This window comes from Coregonus clupeaformis, chromosome 31 (assembly GCF_020615455.1).
Source record: "Coregonus clupeaformis isolate EN_2021a chromosome 31, ASM2061545v1, whole genome shotgun sequence".
NCBI lineage: Eukaryota > Metazoa > Chordata > Actinopteri > Salmoniformes > Salmonidae > Coregonus > Coregonus clupeaformis.
The window spans coordinates 16753645-16767760 of NC_059222.1; the positions used below are offsets into that span (position 1 = coordinate 16753645).

At 43.1% G+C, this 14116-nt stretch overlaps 1 long non-coding RNA gene across 2 annotated transcripts in view; it reads right to left on the bottom strand.

Annotated features, from left to right (window-relative positions):
- Positions 1–648: 648 nt before the first annotated feature.
- LOC121548018 overlaps positions 649–14116 on the bottom strand; it is a 44750-nt gene continuing 31282 nt past the window's right edge. For both annotated transcript variants that reach the window (XR_005996589.1, XR_005996588.1), the window contains exon 3: positions 649–995. This is a non-coding gene — a long non-coding RNA (uncharacterized LOC121548018). The remainder of the gene's footprint in view (positions 996–14116) is intronic.

A 14116-nucleotide genomic window follows, 5' to 3' on the forward strand; every position in this document is an offset into this window, starting at 1 on the left:
GAAAAGGGTTCTACCTAGAACCAAAAAGGGTTCTTCTAAGGGTTTTCCTATGGGGACAGAGCACCCCAATCCCCCACCCCTATACACAGCCTTTTGTCACAGAGGTGAACTTCACGGGCCAATCGCTTGACGGGCGGCTCTGAGAAGCCATGTCACTGTGATGACCTCAACTACCTCTGAGCGCAAGGTGAGACTGGGGACACGTTTAACAGTAGGCTCACACACAGCCGAGGCACCATTGAAATGAGCATCATGACCTGAAAATCTAGCTAAGGAAATGCAAACACAATACTCCCACCCAGCAATTACTGTACCACCAATGACATATTTAATACCAGCCCCTCAATAAGGAAAGACACCCCCCCTCAATAAGGAATGATACTCTCCCTCAATAAGGAAAGATACCCCTACTCAATAAGGAAAGATATCCCCCCCCTCAATAAGGAAAGATACCTCCCTTCAATATGGAAAGATACCCCCCCTCAATAAGGAAAGATACCCTCACTCAATAAGGAAAGATACCCCCCCCCAATAAGGAAAGATAACCCCCCTCAATAAGGAAAGATACACCCCCCAATAAGGAAAGATAACCCCCCTCAATAAGGAAAGATACCCCCCCTCAATTCATACTACACATAGTAGAGTCAGTGCACCAACACCACACCGGACAACAACAGTGGACTTCCCTGGTGCAAGCAGCCCCTGTTTATATCTGTCTGTGAGTGTCAGCGGCCCATGGCCCCCCATGTTGATGGCCCAGCTCCAGCTTCAGCTCCAGCCCTGTTTGTGGCGAGAGAGAGCGTCCTCAGAAGTGCAGCTGGTGGCACAAAGGCAGCGATGTGGGGATGTGACACCTCCTGTCTCGGTACACAGGCCTCAGCGGGGACACGGGTGACAGGCGTGTCAGGCCCACTCGCTGATAAAGCTCTCTCCCTTTCCTCTCCCTCGCTCCTCTCCTCTCCCTCTCTCCTGTCTGCCTGATCCTGTGTGAAAGGCTTACAGAGGGAGGAAGGGAGGGAGAGAAGGAGGGAGAGAAGGAGAGGGAGGGAGATTAAGACCAGAGCAAGAGTGACATTGGATCAACGCACTTTCACTTCCCCTCCACAGTTGTGTCTATCAGCCGTCCATGCTGCTAACGTCCTTGACACACAACCAGCCTCGCCACACACACTGGTGTGTACATTGGATGCACACACACGCACAATCCCCCCAATGCACTCAGCCACTGCCTGTCACCCGCCCCTCCAAAGAGAAACAGAAAAAATTAATCATTAAAATGTAGAAGTGCCTCTAATGCTCGGTCACTCTGACAGCGCAAGGATAATGTTTAAAACAATCCTACTTAACCCTCTCTCTCAGTACCAAATACACACACAACCACACACACAGTCACTCACACACTCACACACACACTGCCACCCCCTCCACTTCAAATACTCATCCACTCCCCCTCCATCCTTTACCCATCAATATTCATGCACAAAGGGAAGCATCTCTAGGAGTCCTGTGATTTGCATGCGATAAATAAATGAAAGAAGCCAATCAAGCTCTTCCACTGGAACCTGGCAGCCTGCAGTGGGGGGGACAGAGGCGCTGAGCTGGTTAAAATTGCATGACAATCGCTCAGGTTAAGAGAAGGAGACAACAACCAGGAGGGGGGAAGAGAATAAATATCGGACCAGACAGCGGTTTATAAAAAAAATGGTTAATGGAAAAAAATAGAAGAAGAAAGCAGAATCTTGGAGGGCCCCAGCGTTTGCTCCATGCAGTAATGAATTTCAAATAAGTTATTCACTTCAGGAGTAAGTGGCTTGCACACAGTCCTTACAGCTGGTTTGTTGAGATAATTGATTTTCAAATAGTTTGAAGATGAGAGAGAAAGGCGGATGACAACTGCGACGGGGTACCAGCCTATTCTGAGAGCTGTATCAGTTTAATTAGAACTGCGCCCGGCCTCCGACACGGCCTCTTTCCTGCGCGAATTAAAACATCCCGTGACTCGCCGCCGACGCCACACTGATAAATGTTTCATGCCGGCCCACCACCACTACTCCCCCCCTCCCCCCCTCTGTCCTCGCTCAGGGCAGTGTATTCTAGCTAAACTTCTTGCTCCTTTTCAATAGACCGTTGACATGGCATGCAAGGTTGGGCTGGCTGACACAGATAACTCCGGGGACAGCAGAGCCACGGCCTGAATGAGATGCATTAGCGGCTGGATTTGAATTGGCAATGTAATTTACCACAACTCCTTGTTTAATTTATATATATATATATATATATATATATATATATAGAGAGAGAGAGAGAGAGAGAGAGAGAGAGAGAGAGAGAGAGAGAGAGAGGCAGCCTTCCATGCATATGCTTATGGAATGACGATCATAAACAGCAGAGAAGGATAGAGAGAGAGAGAGAGAGAGAGAGAGAGAGAGAGAGAGAGAGAGAGAGAGAGAGAGAGAGAGAGAGAGAGAGAGAGAGAGAGAGCGAGAGAGAGAGAGAGAAAGAAATAGAGAGATAGAGCGAGAGAGAGAGAGAGAGAGAGAGGGAGAGAGAGAGAGAGAGAGAGAGAGAGAGAGAGAGAGAGAGAGAGAGAGAGAGAGAGAGAGAGAGAGAGAGAGAGAGAGAGAGAGAGAGAGAGAGAGAGAGAGAGAGAGAGAGAGAGAGAGAGAGAGAGGGGGAGCGAGAGAGAGGGAGAGAGGGAGAGAGAGGGAGAGTGGGAGAGAGAGGGAGAGGAGAGAGAGAGAGAGAGAGAGAGAGAGAGAGAGAGAGAGAGAGAGAGAGAGAGAGAGAGAGAGAGAGAGAGGGAGAAGTGAGAGGGAGAAGTGAGAGATGTTAGTTTGTCAGGGGACACAAGCACATCCGTATGCTGAAGGACAGATGGATGGAAGGGCTACATGCATATCTGATGAGTGTGTTTGTGTGCCCAGGTGAGTTGAAGAAGAAATTGGCTCAGGTTTATGTTGCAAAGAGGCTGGACAATTGATATCCCAATTAATCTTATCTAAATATGTACCCTTTTCACACATCTTGGCTTGGCATGTAATGTGTTTATTAATGATTATAGTCAATCTATGGCAGCCACATTTTGCTTCATAAGCTCACTCAGGATCATTGGCTGGTTGACACCATTGGGCCTCAGGCCCAGACCCACGCAGTACACATAATTGGTTGTGGACTAAGAGTGTAATCTCCTGCCCCTGTTTTGTGCTTGATCATTGCTCCCTGTGTAAACTGGAGGAAGATGACTTCCAATCCCCTGTCATTGAGGAACAAGGGGTGCTGAAAGCAACACAGAGTGCGGGTTCTGCACAGACATGCACTTTTAGGGGTATTTTTGACAGACACGCACGCACGCACGCACGCGCACACACACACACACACACACACACACACACACACACACACACACACACACACACACACACACACACACACACACACCCATCTCGCCCATGCTCGGAGAAGAGCTGTGAGTTTGTTTGTGATTCAGATTGACAGGGCTCTTAGGAAGCGGTGTGCTTACTGTAATTACATGCACTTGAGAAATGCCCGGTTGGAGAGTTGCGTGGAGAGTGTAATCAACTCTCACACTTTACATTCCAGCCCAGATTAGGAACAGACCTCTGTGTTCACTGGAATCCTATCTGGGAGAAAAAATACACACCTGTCTGTCCCACAGGCCTGTGTCCAACACATCATCATCGTCATTAACTCCTCTGTCATTATCATCTGGCTCCATCATCATCATTGTCACTGCCACCACCATCATCACCATCACTTTAACTCTGAACCAAACAATCAGACACTCTTTCTTATAATCACTCCCCAAGTAATTTATTTTAAAGTTAGGGCCTATGCCACTATGAATAGTTTCAGGCTCTCCAAATAGGCCCAAATATGTCTTCCTTAAAAAATATCCTGGAAGGTCAATGGTCAGTACAGGAAATTATGTCAGTGAACAAAGAGATGTTGAGAGAAATGGACAACATGACCTAAACATGACCTACTATTTCCTACTATTCCAGTCAGTGACACTGACTGTGTCCGAATACCCATACTAGTGTACTACATACTTAAACTGCATACTATGTACTCATCGTCGCATACTATTTAGCATGTACCATTTAGTAAAGAGTATACAGTATGCCACGGCCGCAACGCAGCAGCGGCTCCTGACTGGCTGAGTAAGTGGGGCTGGGCCAAGTGCCGGTGCGGGTGGATATTTCCAAATTCAACAGCCATGCATTGCATTAACCAGCCTGATAATAGCTCATTTCCAATTCCATTAATTTCTCTAAAGTCTGAATGAAAAAGGAATGGAGCTTTAGGCCTACTCTGGCTGGTTATAGGCAAACTATCACATTCGACCCATATACAGTGGGGGAAAAAAAGTATTTAGTCAGCCACCAATTGTGCAAGTTCTCCACTTAAAAAGATGAGAGAGGCCTGTAATTTTCATCATAGGTACACGTCAACTATGACAGACAAATGAGAAAAAAAATCCAGAAAATCACATTGTAGGATTTTAAATGAATTTATTGGCATATGATGGTGGAAAATAAGTATTTGGTCAATAACAAAAGTTTCTCAATACTTTGTTATATACCCTTTGTTGGCAATGACACAGGTCAAACGTTTTCTGTAAGTCTTCACAAGGTTTTCACACACTGTTGCTGGTATTTTGGCCCATTCCTCCATGCAGATCTCCTCTAGAGCAGTGATGTTTTGGGGCTGTCGCTGGGCAACACAGACTTTCAACTCCCTCCAAAGATTTTCTATGGGGGTTGAGATCTGGAGACTGGCTAGGCCACTCCAGGACCTTGAAATGCTTCTTACGAAGCCACTCCTTCGTTGCCCGGGCGGTGTGTTTGGGATCATTGTCATGCTGAAAGACCCAGCCACGTTTCATCTTCAATGCCCTTGCTGATGGAAGGAGGGTTTCACTCAAAATCTCACGATACATGGCCCCATTCATTCTTTCCTTTACACGGATCAGTCGTCCTGGTCCCTTTGCAGAAAAACAGCCCCAAAGCATGATGTTTCCAACCCCATGCTTCACAGTAGGTATGGTGTTCTTTGGATGCAACTCAGCATTCTTTGTCCTCCAAACATGAGCGAGTTGAGTTTTTACCAAAAGTTATATTTTGGTTTCATCTGACCATATGACATTCTCCCAATCCTCTTCTGGATCATCCAAATGCACTTCAGACGGGCCTGGACATGTACTGGCTTAAGCAGGGGGACACGTCTCGCACTGCAGGATTTGAGTCCCTGGCGGCGTAGTGTGTTACTGATGGTTGGCTTTGTTACTTTGGTCCCAGCTCTCAGCAGGTCATTCACTAGGTCCCCCCGTGTGGTTCTGGGATTTTTGCTCACCGTTCTTGTGATCATTTTGACCCCCACGGGGTGAGATCTTCGCGTGGAGCCCCAGATCGAGGGAGATTATCAGTGGTCTTGTATGTCTTCCATTTCCTAATAATTGCTTTCACAGTTGATTTCTTCAAACCAAGCTGCTTACCTATTGCAGATTCAGTCTTCCCAGCCTGGTGCAGGTCTACAATTTTGTTTTTGGTGTCCTTTGACAGCTCTTTGGTCTTGGCCATTGTGAAGTTTGGAGTGTGACCGTTTGAGGTTGTGGACAGGTGTCTTTTATACTGATAACAAGTTCAAACAGGTGCCATTAATACAGGTAACGTGGAGGACAGAGGAGCATCTTAAAGAAGAAGTTACAGGTCTGTGAGAGCCAGAAATCTTGCTTGTTTGTAGGTGACCAAATACTTATTTTCCACCATAATTTGCAAATAAATTCATTAAAAATCCTACAATGGGATTTTCTGGATTTTTTTTTCTCAATTTGTCTGTCATAGTTGACGTGTACCTATGATGAAAATTACAGGCCTCTCTCATCTTTTTAAGTGGGAGAACTTGCACAATTGGTGGCTGACTAAATACTTTTTTTCCCCACTGTAGCTCATCTATCCTATTTAAAAAGGACTGAAGACAGAAACAGATAATTTGGTTCCATTTCAACATTTTTTGTTGGTGAAACCAAAGTGCTGTAACATACAGTGCAGTGAAAAAGTATTTGCTCCCTTTCTGATTTTCTCTATTTTAGCATATTTTTGATACTGAATGTTATCAGCTCTTCAACTAAAACCTAATATTAGATAAAGGGAACCTGAGTTTACAACTAACAAAAATGTTTGATACACAGACGGATTGCCTGACATTCTGCTGTAGAATTCTCTGATACAGAGCAGAATTCATGGTTCCTTCTATTAAGGCAAGTTGTCCAGGTCCTGAGGCAGCAAAGCATCCCCAACTATCACACTACCACCAACATGCTTGAACGTTGATATGAGATTCTTACTGTGGAATGCAGTGTTTTGTTTTCACCAGACATAATGGGACCCATCTCGCACAAAAAGTTGACTCAAGTTCGCCAAAAAGCACCTGGACATATGAGTCAAAAGTGAAACTTTTGGACGACATGGGCCTTAATAGAAGGAACCATGAATTCTGCTCTATATCAGAGAATTCTACAGGAGAATGTCAGGCCATCCGTCTGTGAGCTGAAGCTGAAGCGCAGCTGGGTCATGCAGCAAGACAATGATTCAAAACACACAATCAACTTTACATGAAAATGGCTAAAAAGGAAAGGCCTAGTCAAAGTCCAGACCTAATCCCAATTGAGATGTTGTGGCAGGACTTGAAATGAGCAGTTCATGCTTGAAAACACACAAATGTTGCTGAGTTAAAGCAGTTCTGCATGGAACAGTGGGCCAAAATTCCTCCACAGTGACGTGAGACTGATCAACAACTACAGGAAGCGTTTGGTTGGAGTCATTGCAGCTAAAGGTGGCACAACCCGTTATTGAATGTAAGGGGGCAATTACTTTTTCACACAGGGGCATTGGGTGTTGCATAACTTTGTTTATGAAATAATTTAAATAAGTATGTAATTGTTGTGTTATTTGTTCACTCGTTCCTTTTATCTAACATTAGGTTTTGGTTGAAGATCTGATAACATTCAGTATCAAAAATATTCAAAAGTAAAGAAAATTAGAAAGGGGGCAAATACTTTTTCACACATTAAATGAAATAGCCTAGTACACACACCAAAACTTTTCAAATGATCAAATCAAAAGACTATTGCACAGAAAAAATGTGAACAGTCGGGTGCATCGCAAATTCAGAACCGCTAGACAGCAATATAATAAAAAAATACTTATGTTTTCAAAGATGAGCATTACGATGTAGTCTCGCGTTGCCATACCTCCAAAATCACGTCACTGTCACGCCTCAAGCCTGGTTCTCTATGACGCTACCTACGATGCAATACTCATGATCATTTTAAGTAGATCAAAAACTACTTAATCAAATCAAATCAAATCAAATTTTATTGGTCACATGCGCCGAATACAGCAGGTGCAGACATTACAGTGAAATGCTTATTTACAGCCCTTAACCAACAGTGCATTTATTTTAAACAAAAAAAGTAAAAATAAAACAACAACAAAAAAAGTGTTGAGAAAAAAAAGAGCAGAAGTAAAATAAAGTGACAGTAGGGAGGCTATATATACAGGGGGGTACCGTTGCAGAGTCAATGTGCGGGGGCACCGGCTAGTTGAGGTAGTTGAGGTAATATGTACATGTGGGTAGAGTTAAAGTGACTATGCATAAATACTTAACAGAGTAGCAGCAGCGTAAAAAGGATGGGGTGGGGGGGCAGTGCAAATAGTCCGGGTAGCCATGATTAGCTGTTCAGGAGTCTTATGGCTTGGGGGTAGAAGCTGTTGAACATTTGAACAGCACCACAGAAGCTTTGCTATTCGGCATCTTCCCAATTAAATTAGCCTACACTCTTAGAAGAAAAGGGTTATTTGGGGTTCTATATAGAAACCTTTGGTTCATTGGACAAGATTAAAGAACCCTTTACCAAAAAAGGTTCTATATATACTCAGTGATCAGTTTATTAGGTACACCAATCTAGTACCAGGTCGGACCCCCCTTTGCCTCCAGAACAGCCTGAATTATTCGGGGAATGGAAACGTTGCTCAATTGGTATCAAGGGACCTAACGTGTGGCAGGAAAACATTCCCCACACCATGACACCACCGCCACCAGCCTGTACCGTTGACACCAGGCAGATAGGCCAAGGACTCATGCTGCTTACCCCAAATCCTGACTACCATCAGCATGACCCAACAGGAACCGGGATTCGTCCACTCCTCAATTGTCCAGTGTTGGAGATTGTGTGCCCACTGGAGCCGCTTCTTTGCTTTTAGCTGATAGGAGTGGAACCTGGTGTGGTCGTCTGCTGTAATAACCCATCTGTGACAAGGACCAATGAGTTGTGCGTTCCGAGATGCCGTTCTGTACACCACTGTTGTACTGCACCGTTATTGGCCTGTTTGTGGCCCGCCTGTTAGCTTGCACAATTCTTGCCATTCTCCTTCGACCTCTCATCAACTAGCTGTTTTCACCCAAGGACTGCCACTGACTGGATGTTTTTTGTTTGTCGCACCATTCTCGGTAAACCCTAGACACTGTTGTGCGTGAAAAGCCCAGGAGACCGGTCGTTTCAGAGATACTGGAAGCGGCAGGCCTGGCACCAACGATCATACCATGCTCAAAGTTACTTAGGTCACTCGTTTTGCCCATTCTAACGTTCAATCGAACAGTAACTGAATGCCTCGATGCCTGTCTGCCTGCTTTATATAGCAACCCACAGCCACGTGACTCACTGTCTGTAGAAGCGAACCATTTTCTTTAACGGGGTGGTGTACCTAATAAACGGACCACTGAGTGTATATACCCAGTGAAGGCAAAGAACCTTGAGGGTTCTATTCCAACCCGAGAGTGTAATGGGGATTTTAGAAATCAACAGCTAACAAAAGCTAACCCAGTCACATAAAACTTTGAAATGACAGCCAACATTCCCTTTAATTAGTTTGAGCTGTTTTCCATTTCCATTTATATCCATATTAATGATGCTGCTGCATGATTTCGCCTGGTCAGAAAAATGGCTAGCTGACGTCCTACACATTAGCTCTCTATGGCAAGGGGAAGATCTAATTCATATTTTGTAACATTGTTGCCGAGGTCTGAGCGGCAAACAGCAAGGTTCATACAAAACTGTGCTGTTGCAAACTAAATGCTAGCTAGAAGCAAGAGGAAATAATATGTTTAATAAAAGCATACACAGGGTTTCCACAGTGCATTCGGAAAGTATTCAGACCTCTTGACTTTTTCCACATTTTGTTAGGTTACAGCCTTATTCTAAAATTGATTAAATTGTTTTTTTCCCCTCATCAATCTGCACACAATACCCCATAATGACAAAGCAAAAACAGGTTGTAGAAATATTTGCTAAAAATAAAATAAAACAAATAGAAATGTTAATATCTCATTTACAAAAGTATTCAGACCCTTTACTCAGTACTTTGTTGAAGCACCTTTGGCAGCGATTACAGCCTTGAGTCTTCTTGGGTATGATGCTATAAGCTTGGCACACATGTATTTGGGGAGTTTCTCCCATTCTTCTCTGCAGATCCTCTCAAGCTCTGTTAGGTTGGATGGGGAGTGTCGCTGCACAGCTATTTTCAGGTCTCTCCAGAGACGTTCAATCAGGGTTCAAGTCTGGGCTCTGGCTGGGCCACTCAAGGACATTCAGAGACTTGTCCCGAAGCCACTCCTGCGTTGTCTTGGCTGTGTGCTTAGGGTCGTTGTCTTGTTGGAAGGTGAACCTTCGCCCCAGTCTGAGGTCCTGAGCACTCTGGAACAGGTTTTCATCAAGGATCTCTCTGTACTTTGCTCCGTTCATCTTTCCCTCAATCCTGACAAGTCTCCCAGTCCCTGCCACAGAAAAACATCCCCACAGCATGATACTGCCACCACCATGCTTCACCGTAGGGATGGTGCCAGGTTTCCTCCAGATGTGACGCTTGGCATTCAGGCCAAAGAGTTCATCCTTGGTTTCATCAGACCATAGAATCTTGTTTCTCATGGTCTGAGAGTCTTTAGGTACCTTTTGGAAAACTTCAGGCGGGCTGTCATGTGCCTTTTACTGAGGAGTGGCTTCCGTCTGGCCACTCTACTATAAAGGCCTGATTGGTGGAGTGCTGCAGAGATAGTTGTCTTTCTGGAAGTTTTTCCCATCTCCACAGAAGAACTCTGGAGCTCTGTCAGAGTGACCATCGGGTTCTTGGTCACCTCCCTAACCAAGGCCCTTCTCCCCCGATTGCTCAGTTTGGTGGTTCCAACTTCTTCCATTTAAGAATGATGTAGGCCACTGTGTTCTTGGGGACCTTCAATGCTGCAGACATTTTTTGTTACCCTTCCCCAGATCTGTGCCTCGACACAATCCTGTCTTGGAGCTCCACGGACAATTCCTTCAACCTCATGGCTTGGTTTTTGCTCTGACATGCTATGTCAACTGTGGGACCTTATATAGACAGGTGTGTGCCTTTCCCAATCATGTCCAATCAATTGAATTTACCACAGGTGGACTCCAATCAAGTTGTAGAAACATCTCAAGAATGACCAATGGAAACAGGATCCACCTGAGCTCAATTTCAAGTCTCATAGCAAAGGGTCGTAATACTTATGTAAATAAGGTATTTAAGTTTTTTATTTTGAAAACATTTGCAAAAAATTCTAAAAACCTCTTTTCACTTTGTCATTATGGGGTATTGTGTGTAGATTGATGAGGAAAACATTTTATTTAATCCATTTTAGAATAAGGCTGTAATGTAACAAAATGTGGAAAAAGTAAAGGGGTCTGAATACTTTCTGAATACACATTTTGGTCAATTCAAAATGTAACTGCCATTCCTATTCAAAAACCAACTGCACATCCATTCCAGCAAGACGACGCAAGAGGACGGTGGTTGAACCAGCCTACCAATAAGTACGTTATTTTTCAATGTACAGTGAGTTCAGAAATGCTTCATACCCCTTGACTTATTCTACATGTTGTTGTGTTACAACCTGAATTCAAAATTGATTAAATAAATATTTTTCTCACCCATCTACACACAACAGTGGAGGCTCCTCAGAGGAGCAAGGGGAGGACCATCCTCCTCAGTTAATAAAAAAAATGAAAATGAAAATATATTTTCCTTTTTAGATAAAACTATACTAAATATATTCACGTCGCAAAATAATTGATTAAAACACATTGTTTTGTAATGAATGTCTACAGTAGCCTCAACAGCACTCTGTAGGGTAACACCATGGTGTAGCCGGAGGACAGCTAGTTTCCGTCCTCCTCTGGGTACATTGACTTCAATACAAACCTAGGAGGCTTGTGGTTCTCACCCCCGTCCAGAGACTGTAATTATGACAACTTCCGGAGGACGTCCTCCAACCTATCAGAGCTCTTGTAGCATGAACTGACATGTTGTCCACCCAATCAAAGGATCAAATAATTAATATAGTACTGAACGCATAAGCTACAGCTAGCTACCACTACAGTTCATAACATATTGTGAATAGTTGACTCAAAGAGAGAGAAAGACAATAGTTGAACAGTTTTGAACAAATTAATTTCTTAAAAAATAAAGGAGAAGCAAGAGAGAGAGAGCGAGCTAGCTACATTTCATAGTAATTTTTTTCACTTTCACTTTCACTGACTTAGCTAGCGAATGCAGCTAGCTAGTTTAGCGAGAAAGACAATAGTTGAACAGTTTTGAACAAATTAATTTCTTCAAAAATTAAGGAGAAGCTAGAGTGAGAGAGAGAGAGAGCTATATTTCGTAGTATTTTGTTCACAAACGAATGGAAATGGTGAGAGGAGAGTGCATAGATGCGAAAAGGAATTATACAATGATCAAAGGGATCATGCTGTTTGTATGTGGCTGCTATGAAAGTGAACTGTGTTTGTGTGTGATCAGGGGTGTATTCATTCCGCCGATTCTGTTGAAATACGGTTCTTAAATGGAAGCAAACTGAACGAAACAGGGATAAACATACCTGAATTTGTCCAATAGAAACTCTCGTTTGCAACTGTTGGACTAACGATTACACCCTAGATCAGCTGGATGCAGGCAAGAGTGTGCAAGGCGGTATTGAATGTGTCAATGTCTGTCACATCTATTACTTAAATTTCTCTCGACCTGTGCACCTACGTTGAAAACTTTCTTTCATAGGCTAGGTTGTAGCAACCTCGTGATGGGTATAGGGAAAATGTGTTTATCATATAGTAGCCTAAACTTATTGATGTTACATTGAGCTGGGTGAATGGATTATAAATCAGTCATGCTATAATAGAAATAAGGCCAATAAAAATATAAAACAATCGTTCCCCATCATCTTAAATGGCACCGACCGCCACTGATGCACAACACCCCATAATGACAAAGTGAAAACATGTTTTTAGACATTGTAGCAATTTCTTGGAAAAGAAAATACTGACATATCTCATTTACACAGCTTTTAGGTAAGTCTCTAAGACCTTTGCACACCTAGATTGTAAATATTTGCACATTATTCTTTAGACAATTCTTCAAGCTCTTTCAAATTGGTTGTTGCCATAGATTTTAAAGCAGATTTACAGTTTTGACTTAACTCGGCCACTCAGGAACATTCACTGTCTTCTTGGTAAGTAACTCCAGTGTAGATTTGGCCTTTGGTTATTGTCCTGCTGAAAGGTGAATTCGTCTTCCAGTGTCTGGTGGAAAGCAGACTGAACCAGGTTTTCCTCTAGGATTTTGCCTGTGCTTAGCTCCATTCCGTTTCTTTTTTATCCTGGAAAACTCCCCAGTCCTTAACGACTACAAGCATACCCATAACATGATTCAGCCACCACTATGCTTGAAAATATGGAGAGTGGTACTCAGTAATGTGTTGTATTGGATTTGCCCCCAAAATAACACTGTATTCAGGACAAAAAGTTAATTATTTAGCCACATTTTTTGCAGTATAACTTTAGTGCCTTGTTGCAAACAGGATGCATGTTTTTGAATAATTCTGTACAGGTTTCCTTTTTTTCATTCTGTCAATTAGGTTAGTATTGTGTTGTAACTACAATGTTGTTGATCCATCCTCAGTTTTCTCCTATCGCAGCCATTAAACTCTGTAACTGTTTTAAAGTCATAACCCTGAGTGGTATCCTTCCTCTCTGGCAACTGAGTTAGGAAGGACGCCTGTATCTTTGTATTGACTGGGTGTATTGATACACCATCCAGCTTAATATTTTGTATTAAAAAACAAAATTCCACTTTGACATTATGGGGTATTGTGTGTAGGCCAGTGACAAAAATATATCAATTTAAGCCATTTTAAATTCAGGCTGTAACACAATTATTGTTTTATATGGGATATGCCAAATAGAGAAACAGACCCAGCCTGACCTTGTCAATTAGCTAATTGTTTCTTTTATTTCAGTATCGAGTCAATTTAGATGACTATGTTTCATGAAGTTATTGGGAAACTGTTGCTGACTGAGAGGAGGTATGTATACATGATTTATAATAAAGTATGTATAATAAGTATTGGTGATTCAATAGCCTAGCTAATCATTACATGACTTTTAACACACTATCTATGTTTTGCTCAGTCTGGCAGTAACCCAGAACTATCAGAGGCTGAGGATCTCTCTTTCAGCTGCTGCTGACAACAACTGGCTGTAAGTTGTTCTTCTACATCATAATAATCATACACTGAGTATTCAAAACAATAAGAACACCTGCTCTTTCCATGACATAGACTGACCAGGTGAATCCAGGTGAAAGCTATGATCCCTTATTGATGTCACTTGTTAAATCCACTTCAATCAGTGTAGATGAAGGGGAGGAGACAGGTTAAAGAAGGATTTTTAAGCCTTGAGACATGAATTGTGTATGTGCCATTCAGAAGGTAATGGGCAAGACAAAAGATGTAAGTGCCTTTGAACGGGGTAGGGTAGTAGGTGCCAGGCGCACCAGTTTGTGTCAAGAACTGCAACACTCCTGGGTTTTTCAAGCTCAACAGTTTCCCGTGTGTATCAAGAATGGCCCACCACACAAAGGACATCCAGCCAACTTAAGTTGACACAGCTGTGGGAAGCACTGTAGTCAACATGGGTCAGCATCCCTGTGGAAAGCGTTTGACACCTTGTAGAGTCCATGCCCGATGA